Source organism: Urocitellus parryii, chromosome 4 (assembly GCF_045843805.1).
Source record: "Urocitellus parryii isolate mUroPar1 chromosome 4, mUroPar1.hap1, whole genome shotgun sequence".
NCBI classification, from domain to species: Eukaryota; Metazoa; Chordata; class Mammalia; order Rodentia; family Sciuridae; genus Urocitellus; species Urocitellus parryii.
The window spans coordinates 34,919,415-34,931,168 of NC_135534.1; positions in this window are offsets into that span (position 1 = coordinate 34,919,415).

Genomic DNA, 11,754 nt, shown 5'->3' on the forward strand with positions numbered 1-11,754 from the left:
GTTATCCTGTTATGGGAATAAGGAACACTTCCCACTAAATCTTTTGGCTACATTTCTGTCAAACCAGACTTCTAGTTTCCACTCCCAGCTAAGGAAGTAATGCAGAAAATTCCAAGATATTGCAATCTATTTTTTTTTTTGGGGGGGGGTCGGGTACCAGGGATTGAACTATTTAAGAGCACTCGACCACTGAGGCACATTTCCAGCCCTATTTTGCATTTTTCTTTAGAGAGTCTAAGGAAATACAGGATCTCACGCAGTTGTTTAGCCCTTACTTTTGCTGAGGCTGGCTTTGAACTTGCAATCCTCCTGTTAGCCTCCCAAGTCGCTGGGATTACACTGCGCCCAGCAGGATATTGCAATCTTAAGTGGCATCCCCAAACAGGGAGGTTTGCATGCACACAAACCTCAGAATAAACCACTAGAGTGATTGTTTATCCACCATTTTCCTTTGAGCATTTTCTGATAGTATTCTTGGGAACTGGACACACAGGAAAAGATACAGTTAATTAGAGAGGTTCCCTCCTCCTGTCTACACACATATATTTAAGACTCCAGCTTTAATTTTTGCAGAGATTTATTGATATTGTCCAGTGCTGACAACCCCAGTTCTACTATAAGACATGTTAGGAGGTGAAGTGGACTTAGTAATGCCTTCAAATTTCATTACTCAGCTAGATTGTAGAGTCTATCAATTATCCCAGCATTGACAGTCAGGTGAATTAATTGGTGTATTTGACAAGGACAGCTATTACCCTATGTTGTTCTGACAGCTCGTTTTGATACCAGGGAATTTGTCAACCTCCCCTGGATGGGAGCAGTGGGAGGAATGGTTGAGTGAGTCAGGTGAGGACATTGCAAATTTTCTGCCCACTCTCAGCAGCTACAGATAGTCCTCCTCCAAAATGGAATTGCTGACATTCTTAACCTGGGCATTCCAACCCATGTCAGGCTTTCACAGTACAATCTACACTGAATGGGGCTGACACAGTAAGCAAAGTTGATGAAGCTATTAATACTGGACTGGACACCCTTTTGTAATGATATAAATGCCTTTCAGAGACCAGTTACGCTCCCTTTGCTCCACTTTTGTGAGTTTGTTCATCTAACATACATGGATGTTTTATGCCAATCAGTAGAGAAGGTAACTTTAGTCAGAGGTCATGCACGTGACTGGTTGTGGCCAACTTTATTTGAGAAAATACTCAAAGCATAGAAATGCAAATAGTAAAAGACTTTTAAAGTCCTTACAACTTCAAGATTCTTATGATTCTCAAGTTTTCTATACTTTCTACAATAAATTTATTTTTTTTTAGTTCTTATTACCAAGTGATTTGAGTTAGTGTGGGGGAGGGGGACCATGTTAACCTACTGACTTTCAGTGTGAACTTGAAGGAAGTCAGTCTTTCTGTGTTTCTATAACCTATCTGTAAGATGGAGAAAAGAAGCCATCCTACAGCTCTCAAACACAATTTTCCAAGATAAGAGAGATAGTAAGATTGGGATAGAAATTTGAACTCTTCAGAAGACAAGCACAGTTAACCCAAGTCATTACTTGTACATTCCTCCTGGGGTTTTGTTGGGTGAAAAACAAGAACCAAAGTGCTGATTTCATTGGGATGCTATAAGGCCAGGTGTTAATCGCACTGTGCTGCAGTCATTTGGTATAACTAGTCTCAGACATTAATGCTGACCATGTGAGTTAACAACTCAGTAGGTCTACGATTGTCCGGGGTTAAGCAAGAAGTGCTGAGCAGTAAATGTAATCCACAATCCATAAAATTAAGCCTGGTGGAGAAATGCAGTTCAAGGACATTTAAAACAGTTAAGCAAGAGGAAAAGCAAAACTGATGTTCAGTTACATTTTCTGGGTGGCATGTTGGGCTCATGGTGTGGAAGTGACCCCTTGAAAAGGTTAATGTCAAAGCCACTGCCTCTGCTGTTAGCGGAAGCTAAGCCTTTCCCTCAGGACGTGATTAGGTCTTTGGGAAGCATGTAGAGGTGTTTCTAGACACTGTCTGCTGTAGATTCCTTCGCAAGTACAGGGCATGCCATGCTATTAATCTCACTTCTGAGCCCTCGGTGTCTCCTCATAAAAGGATGGTTGTTTCTTGTTTTCTGTCTTCATTATTCCCGCCCCTTTCAACCCCCTCCCAGAGATTAAACTGCAAGAGCCAAGTTGGAGGCAAAAGCAGGGGTGTGAGAGCATAATAGGTAGAAGCAGAGACTCTGCAACATGATATATTTGAAAGCTCATTACACTCAATCAGCCTCCAAGCATGGGCCCACATGATTATGGTGGTGCCGATGATTGTGCAGCTTCTGCTTAAATAGCTCCAGTGGCAAGCTCTCATGCTCCTCCCAACTTCCCTCTTCTACTTTGAATGGCTTTGGATATTAAAATAGTATTCTTGAACAGAAGAAATTTTGTCCTCCTGTAACTCCTACCCACCATTATAGATGTAACCCTCTGATACAATATGAAACCAAAGGAGCCAAAACAGTGCCCTGAACATCGCTAACCCAGGCCTCCTGAGCTGAGCTGAGACCAAGTTTTGTTAGAGATGAAGTCTACAATTTGAGAGGCCCTGTTTAAGAAAAATGACATGTAATGACTATAACACAGTTAAATTTGAAAATAAACTATTTCAAAATAAATCATAATAAACATTTTAAAAGACAACAATCCAAACCACAAAACTTAGAAAACCTAGAAAAAAATATATATATTTTTTAAAATTAACAGCCCAGCAGACCTGTTTATTACTTTTTCATTTTTTGGACCAACTCTTTTATTTGACACTAACTTTGTAGTATTATTTTCTAAAGAAACAATAGAAAGGTGATAATCTTTGTTTTTTACTTGTAATAATTTAGAAAAAAATATTTTGCAGCTACACCAGCTTTGATAGGTAATATCAATATATTTTTTTTTAGGATTGTTGTTAAATTTAGGAAAGTTAAGTGTTTTTATATATAAATGAGTTCTAAGATTCAGAAGAATTTTCCATAGGCCAACTTCTGGTTCTAGACCTTTTGTACCTTGCTTCTCTCTACTATCCCTGAACATCTGATGCCAGGTGCTACCTGACACTTAGTGTGCACAGCTCTTGGTCTTGTAGCTTCTTGACATAATCTGTGAGTGGTCGGCCAGGACAGTCAGTGAAGAAAATGTTCCTGGAAGCTGAGTTGACCCCAGGACAGCTTGACTTGACTGTGAGTGCAAGCCACAAAAAATATATCCCCACTACACTCAGACTCCTTTAGCAGGAGTTGAAACACATGTGGCCTCTCTATTGCCCTCTGACATAGAAGGATGTGTGAGGGGGGAAAAGCTGGAGAGCAGAGGGCAAAGAGACCCTTTCCCCTTAACCAATTGTAGTTGCAAGTCTTATTAAACTGATGACCAGATGCTCATATTACCAGCCTTGTGCCAGGTCTCAGAAGGGTTCTGTGAAAATGAGACACCCAGCGTTTTCAGCTTGGTACATGAATTCTCCAAAAAAACAACTTGCCTGGGACACAGAGTCTCTGGTTCCTCTTAAGATCTGACCTAGAGTCCAGTGAGGAGTGGGAAAAACCAGTGGTATCAGATAGAATCAGGAAGAGAGCCACTCTTCCTCCCTGTATTGGCTGTGGCTTTGGAACATGGCCCAAAACATGACGTGCATTTACCAGCAAACCAACTGATTCTTACTGTGGGGTCTATAGTATTTTCTTTCAGTAAAAGTCCATTTATCCTCAAAGTATTGCCTGTGAAAAGTGGAAGCTGAGGTTGTATCTTATAAAGCCAGAATTAACTCTGGTTTCAAGAGCTAGCTTTTCTTAGGAAGGAAAATGTTGTCTTCCAATCAGGAAAAGTTTTCATTGAGCCTACAGCATTAGTTTCTTGTTCTTTGACTATGGCATGAGAAAGGAAGGGCCATCTAGAAGCTAGGCTTCACATTTAGATAAATAAATGATGCTGCCTCTCCCTTTGGACCTATTGTATCCTGAAGAATATTGTTTATTTATTTTTAAAAAGTAAAAGTATTCTATCTTTCATCTAGACTTCAAATTTCTCAGGATAGGATTGTGTCATATTTTAAAATTATTTTTGCATCTTTAGCATTTTAGTATACCCTGAAACATGCATCAAACAACATTATTCTTGAGATCCTTTTACATATATAGTATTTAGATTATTCAACTGCTTAAAAATTGAAAAAAAATTTTGATTTACATTTTTTCTTTCTCTCACACTTTTCTTCTCTCTTCCATTTCTCTTTTGTGCTTTCTCTATCCTTCTTCCTTTATCCACTATTCTATCTTTTATCCTCTTTTTTCCCATGAAGTTTTGGGCTTCAGAAACAGGAACAGTTTGAAGCCTGACTTTCTTACTTACTGACTATATGATTTTGAGCAAGAGATGAGCTACAGTTCCTGCATTCATAACATGGGACTAATAAGAGATCCCTTCAAAACTGTTTTGAGAAGCTGATGAAATAATACAGTGAGTCTCAACCCTTTGGAGACAAATGCTTCAATTTTATTGCAAATACCTCCTTTACTATCCTGAAGTAAAATTCATAAATAACATAACCTGTAATCACATCTAATAAAAAAATCAATATAATGCCTATGTGTGATTTAAAGAATATATAAAAGGAAAGCAATTTACAATAAAATAATTTATAAATACTCAGGCACAAGTATACTCGATGCCATAATGAAGGGTCTGATGCGTGCTCCTACATTTTTCACCACATATGCGACAGGCACAAATGTAGGCCAACACTGTTGTGTTGCATCGTCAACTCAAGTACCACGGAGCATGAAACAAAGCACCATCTTCCCTAGGTTTACAAAATAGTTGCAATCATGGAAAGTTACATATCTGTAAGAACTATGCAAAACATAATTCATAAATAAAATTAAGTTAGATTCTAGGCTTAGGTAACTATAAGCAACTTTTTACTTCCTTGTTGGTCCCAACAGGCCCTTTGAAAAGTCAAGTAGGACATAGGACAATACTTTCTTAGGTAGAACTTTTCCAAGCGTTGAAAGATGTCTAGTACCATGCATCCTTGGGTCCCACCTATATGATTTTAACAACATCAGCTGATTGTACAACAATCCATTCAATTCTGACAGTAACTCCATACATTCAGGAATTAGCCCCACGAGATTGCCCCTACTTTACATGCCAGTGGCAAGTGGGTTTCCATGCTACCCACACTATTGTCCAACCAAATATAAATTTAAGGTTGCCATCCCCACACCTAAGATTTGATAACTGACTAAAACAACTCACAAGAGGTCAAGAAAGTGCAATTATTACAAATTTACCATAAAAGATACAATGCAGAAAGAGCTCCATGGAAGAAAGAGGTAGGTCATGTGGAACTTCCATCCCCTCTCTGGCCAGGTCATGCTTCCCTCCTAGGGCACTGATGTGTTCACCCACCAGGAAGCTCTCCAAACCCCATAGCATAGGGATTTGGGTGGAGGTTTCATTCAGAGGCGAGGCAGGCCTGGGGTAGTGGTAGGAATGGGCTGAAAGTTCCATCTCTTTAAGCATGGCTTGTTCTTTCATGCCATCAGCCCCGCTCCTGAAACTCTCTAGTGCCCACTCCCTTGAGTCATCTCATTAGCTTACAGAAGTTACTTATCATTCATGAAATTCTGGGAGTTTTAGATGCTCTATGCCAGGAATTTGGGACAAAGACTATTAATTTTTTATTTTATATATATATATTTGGTACTAGGAATTGAACCCAGGGTACTTAACCACTGAACCACATCCCCAGCCTTTATATATATAAATTATCTAGAGACAGGGTCTCTCTTAGTTGCTTAAGGCCTCACTTAGTTTCTGAGGCTGGCTTTGAACTTGCCATCCTCCTGCCTCAGGCTTCTGAGCTGCTGGGGTTACAGATATGTGCCACTGCATCTAGCTTATTTTTTAGTACATAATACCACTCCATAAATGTCAATTATGTTCAATTTTTTTTCAGATGTTTTTAGTTGTAGATGAACACAATACCACTGTTTCACTTATTTTTATATAGTGCTGAGGATTGAATCCAGCACCCCACACATGCTAGGCAAGCACTCTACCACTGAGCTACAGCCCCAGCCCATGTTCAATTTTTTTTTGACAACCAAAACGTAGCTCCATACATTTTTAAAAGACCATGTGACCTGAAGCTCTGAGGAATTTCAAAAGGGAGAAGAGGACAACTGTTAGATCACATGACCCCAACTTAAAATGGTTCAACCTATAATTAAAAAAAAAAAAATTCTGATGGTTTGAAAGTCATGCATTAAGGAGAAACAGTACTTGGAATTTTGAAATTTGGTCTTTTCCTAGGCTAGCAATATGCAATAGTATACTCTCCTGATGCTGGGCAGTGTCAGCAAGTCCTGGCTCCCAGTCAGCCATGCAATCACAAGAGTAAACAACTGATACCCCATAATATTCGGTGTCGCTAAGCTGGAAGTTCAGTGGTTTAAGTGTATTAAATGCAGTTTCAACTTATTACACTTTCAACTTGCAATGGTTTTATGGGAACATAACTCCCTTGTGAGGCAAAGAGCACCTGTATTTCCATTTGCCTGTCTTGGAGAGAAGGCAATGAGAAAAACAAACACCAGTTAACTCGAAAAAGAAAATCTATTCACATCCATGGGAGTTTTTTTTAATGGTGTGCAGACATCTGTACTCTATGAGGACACACACTCAATTAACTTAGTGGTAGATGGGAACTTCATCATGTTCAAATAATTTAGAAGCAGCTGCCAAAGGACTAAAGGAATAGTCTTGGTTGTATTTGCTTTGAAGGATTTTGAAAACAAAGGTGACATCAGACTTGCTGTGGGCATCTGTTTTCTTTCATAGGGAAATCTGTGGAGGGAAGAATTCATTTGGCAACAGGAACTCTGGAGAGCACCTTTGTGGTAGTGACAAGAACCAGTGTCAACTGCAGAGTTCTGGTTCTAAGGAAGTATGTCCTTTGGAAATGACCCCAAAACTTTGAACTTGGGGCTGAGGGCAGAAAGGGGCCTAGGAAAGGTAGGGTGATAATAAATTTGGTCCACTCAAATTCTTTCTGGAATTAGTGTTCTCACCAGCCAGTACTTTGTACACTATGGACGGTACCACCTTTATTCTCATGACTTTTCTTGAATTCACTATAGAACAGGGACACGACAGTATTTCAAAAGGTGAAGTATTTCAGAGGGTAAAGAGAACAATTTTGATAAACATACAGGTGAATGGGTTAAATCTCTCAGATTTTTTGTTTTTAAAAAAGTGGTAGTGTCATGGGGCTAAGGGTATAACTCAGTTGGTCAAGTGCTTGCCTCAAATACATAAGGCCCTGGGTTCAATCCCCACCACCACACACACACAAAAAAAATAGTAGTGTCTTGAGGAAACAATGTTCAGAAAAAAAGACCAGGTACATCTCATGGCTCAAGTACATCCATCAAATTATCACTTAGCTGAAGTAAGCCAATCCCCCCAAACCAAAGGCCAAATGTTCTCTCTGATAAGTGGATGCTGATCTGTAATGTGGGGAGAGGGCACGGGAAGAATGAAGGAATTTTGGATTGGGCAAAGAGGAGGCAGGAGAGGAGGGGGCATTGGGGTAGGTAAGATGGTAGAATGAGACAGACATCATTACCCTGGGTACATGTATGATTGCATAAATGGTGCGACTCTGTATTGTGTACAACCAGAAAAATGAAAAGTGGCTCCATTTGTGTACAAAGAAACAAAATGCATTCTGCTGTTATGTATAACTAATTAGAAAAAAAAATTTAAATCCATGCTGTGAAAAATAAATAATCACTTAGAAGTTGTGTATTATGAATATTATGATGATGATGTTGATGATGATGATAATGATGATGATGATAATAATAATAATAATAATAATAATAACTCCTTAATTCCAAGCATTGAAACAACCATTTCAAATCCTTGGAATAGCACACTATAGATTTTATCATTCCATTTTATAGGTGAGAAAAACTAGGTTCCAGGAGGTTAAAAGCCCTGCCAAAGTTCTCACAGATAAAAAGAAGAAACTGAAATTGGTGAGAGTAGAATCCAACTCACTTCAGAATCCTCGAGAAGCCATTTCTCTACTTCTTCTGGTTTAAGTATCCTAAAAGCAAATTCCTTCCTCCTTTTTTGCCAAAGCAGTGCCTAAATCTTTTTAGGGTTTAGGGTCAAGCACATTTTCAAAAACATAAATAAAACTTAGACGGAAATTTTTATTTTGACTATATAAAATTAAATAAAAATTTTGCAGGATAAGAAACACCATTTAAAAAATGTCAAGAGGTAATCAGAACTGAGGGGAAATATTTGCAATATAAGCCACACATAAAGAATTGATCAAAAACATGATATAAAAATAAAAAATTTATGAATGGCACACAGAAAAGATTTAATGTTCAAACCCATAAATCATTATTAGAAAAATGAAAATTAAACCAACACTTAAGTTACATACCTCATCCAGAAAAACCCTTAAAGACATACTCTAAATATTGTTTAGCCAAATATCTGGGCACCCTGTGGCACAGGCAAGTGGACACATAAAATTGACCATTTTTGTGTAACAGATATCCATCACTCCATCATCCACCCATCTAGTTACCTGTCCACTCAACCCCTCCGTTTCGTACTTTTAACACCTTTCTTTGACAATGAGAGACCTGAATTTCTATTATTCACAATGTAATATATTTACTTATCGCTTCAATCCTAGAACACATGTAAAGAGTTTCAGATTTGTTAGGCCATACCCTTGTAGAAAAGAATCTTATCTGCCAACATGAGTAAAATATTCGTGTATTCTTATTTTTGTCTTTAGCTTAATAACATACAGTCAAAATATTTTCTTCCCAAGTTATTTGGGCTTTTCCTCTCCTTTTGGTGTATTTATATTATTGATTTGTCAGGTAGTTAGTTTCATTTTTATTGTTTGTATTCCATTAAGGATCTCCTCACATCCTGGTCAGTATTAACTCTTAAAATTTATTTTGGGGATATGATAATATTTGCCAGAGTTATACATTAAAAAGTTATACTCAGAGTATCACTCTTCCTTAATCCTTCTATCCCATTTCCATTCCCCATTCTTTATATTCTGTTCCTACCCACCACCTTTCAGTAACTATTCCCTTTAGCTTCTAGTTTATACTTACCATTTACCTTTCCTGCAAATGAACATATATCACTGTTTCCTTTGATCTCCTTTTCTTACATGAAAGTTAGCATATGATGAATATACTTTGCATTGTTTTTTTTGTATCTAACAGAATATATTAGACATCCAGGCCAGCTTTTTTCTTTATACTTGCTTAGTATTGCATTGAGTGAATGTGCCATAGTCTATTCAACTACTCCCCTATGTGCAAGCCTTTAAGTTTTTTCTGATATTTTGCAATTACAACTGATGGTGCAATAACCTTTTGTATATGTTATTTGCATATTGTTGGACATAAGTCTTCAGGGTATATTTCTAAAAGTGAAATTCCTGGGTTGAAAAGTAAGTGTGTATGTATAGTTTTGTTAGGCATGTCCGAATTGTCCTACAAATGGTGTAGCAGTTTACATTCTTACCTGCAGTGCAGGATAATGCTTGTTTTTCTACACTCTTGCCAAAAAAATATGTTGTCCACTGATTAATCTTCACCAATATCTAGGCACTAGGTGTGCTCTTTGCTATTAGCGTGTTATCATTCTAAGCCTTTAGTGTGCAAAATTAGATAATATACAAAGTTCTTACCTACTCATATAAAAATATCTTTATTTTTACGTCTACTATATATCTATCATTCTATTATTTATGTATCTGTGTTCTCCAAAAGAATATGAATCTTATTACTTCATGTATATATGTATATGTATATTCTATTGTTTTATATATGTATGTATATGTTGTTTTATCTTTATTTGTATTTATAAAGAGGTTTGTCATGGGGAATTTGATCATGCTACTCTGGAGGCTAAGAACTCCATAATATACCATCTTTAAGCTGAAGACTCAGGAGAGTCAGTGATGATATCATGCCAGTGTGAGTCCCAACCCTGAGAACCAATGATGTAAGTCCAAGTGCCAAAGACTGATGGCACAGTCAGCATACTTCCTTACGCTGTCTTATGCTAGTCAGACCTTCAAGGGATTGCATAGGGTGCACCCTATTGGGTAGACTTTACTACAATCTACCAATTCAAATTAACAATTCCTGATAGGATACACTGGGAAGGGAACAAAATGTTAAAAACTGCATGAATTTAAGTTGAAAACACTGCAGACAAACTAAAGTGGAGGGACAGATAACTATAACTATAACTACAGATAACTATAACTCTTAAACAGGGTCAAGGTCATTGAAGATAAGACTGAGAAACTGGCCTAGATTGCAAGAACTAAGCAGACATGACTACTAACCACAGTGTGGGATCTTGAACCAGAAAGAAGACATTAGTGGGAAAACTGGTGAAATTCAAATGAATATTCTATCAATGTTCATTTCTAGGTTTCAACACTTGTATGGTTTTTGCAAGAAGCATGTGGGTAAATGGTGTGTGAAAACTTTACTACATTTTGCAACTTTTCTACAACTCTAAACCTAGTTCAAAACAAAAAGTTAAAAACATAGTGCTGGGCCAGGGTTGTGGCTCAGTGGCAGAGCATTTGCCTAGCATGGGTGAAGCACTGGGTTTGTACCACATAAAAATAAACAAATAAAATAAAGGTATTGTGTTCATCTACAACTAAAAAAATATTTAAAAAACAATATAATGTTTTCCTCATAAAATCAATGACTGGCTAATATCAATAATTGGTAAAGTTCAGAATAGCACAAAGAAAAAATAATCAAGTAATTCCAAAACCAAGAGATCAAACCTGTTTTCATTTTGGTATAATTGCAGACATATTTATTCTGTTTCCAACATTAGGCTAATAAAATATTCATTGTTATATAACCTGCTTTTTTTCCCACTTAACATTATATCCTCAGCACTTATCCCGGGGAATCAATATTTTAAAAAATTGTTTTAAATAGCAGCAAAGCATTCCAGGATACAGACATATAAGTTTATTTAACCCAGTATTTCCTGAAGTATATTTTACAGATCACTTGTTCTGGAGTATATTAGGAAGGATTTTATAATGCAGGGTTTCTGTGGCCAAATAAATTTGAGAAACACTGAGTTAAGCGTGACTAAATCTTTTCTTTATTGCAGATTTTTTTTTCTGACAGGATTCTTGTTAATAAGCTTTCTGATTCTGAAAAAGAAGGATATACTATGTGGGTCCCAAACTTATTTGATGATCAATGGCACAATCCTGTCATTAAAACAGTGTGTGTGTTATATTTTTCCTGATATTTTAAAAATACTTGATTCCATTAGATCAAGAAATCCCCACACTTAAATTAGGAATCCAAACTGCTGTCCATTCAGTTGCTGTTTGGATTCCAAATGCCAGAACCACTAGGTACAGGTGAAGATCCAGAAATTATCGTAGTCCCCTGAATCTTAATGCTTGGCTCAGTGTTTTGTTTCCTCCAGGGGTGAGAGATTTTTAGCTCACCCATGGTTACATCCATCTTGGAAGAAGTCAGCAGCCCTGAGCTGAAGTTTCAATAAAAGTTCATAAAAGTTGAAAACCATGTAATGATGGTGTTATGATCTGGATCTTTAATGTCCCCTGAACAGCTCATGTGTTAATGTAGTAATGTTCAGAA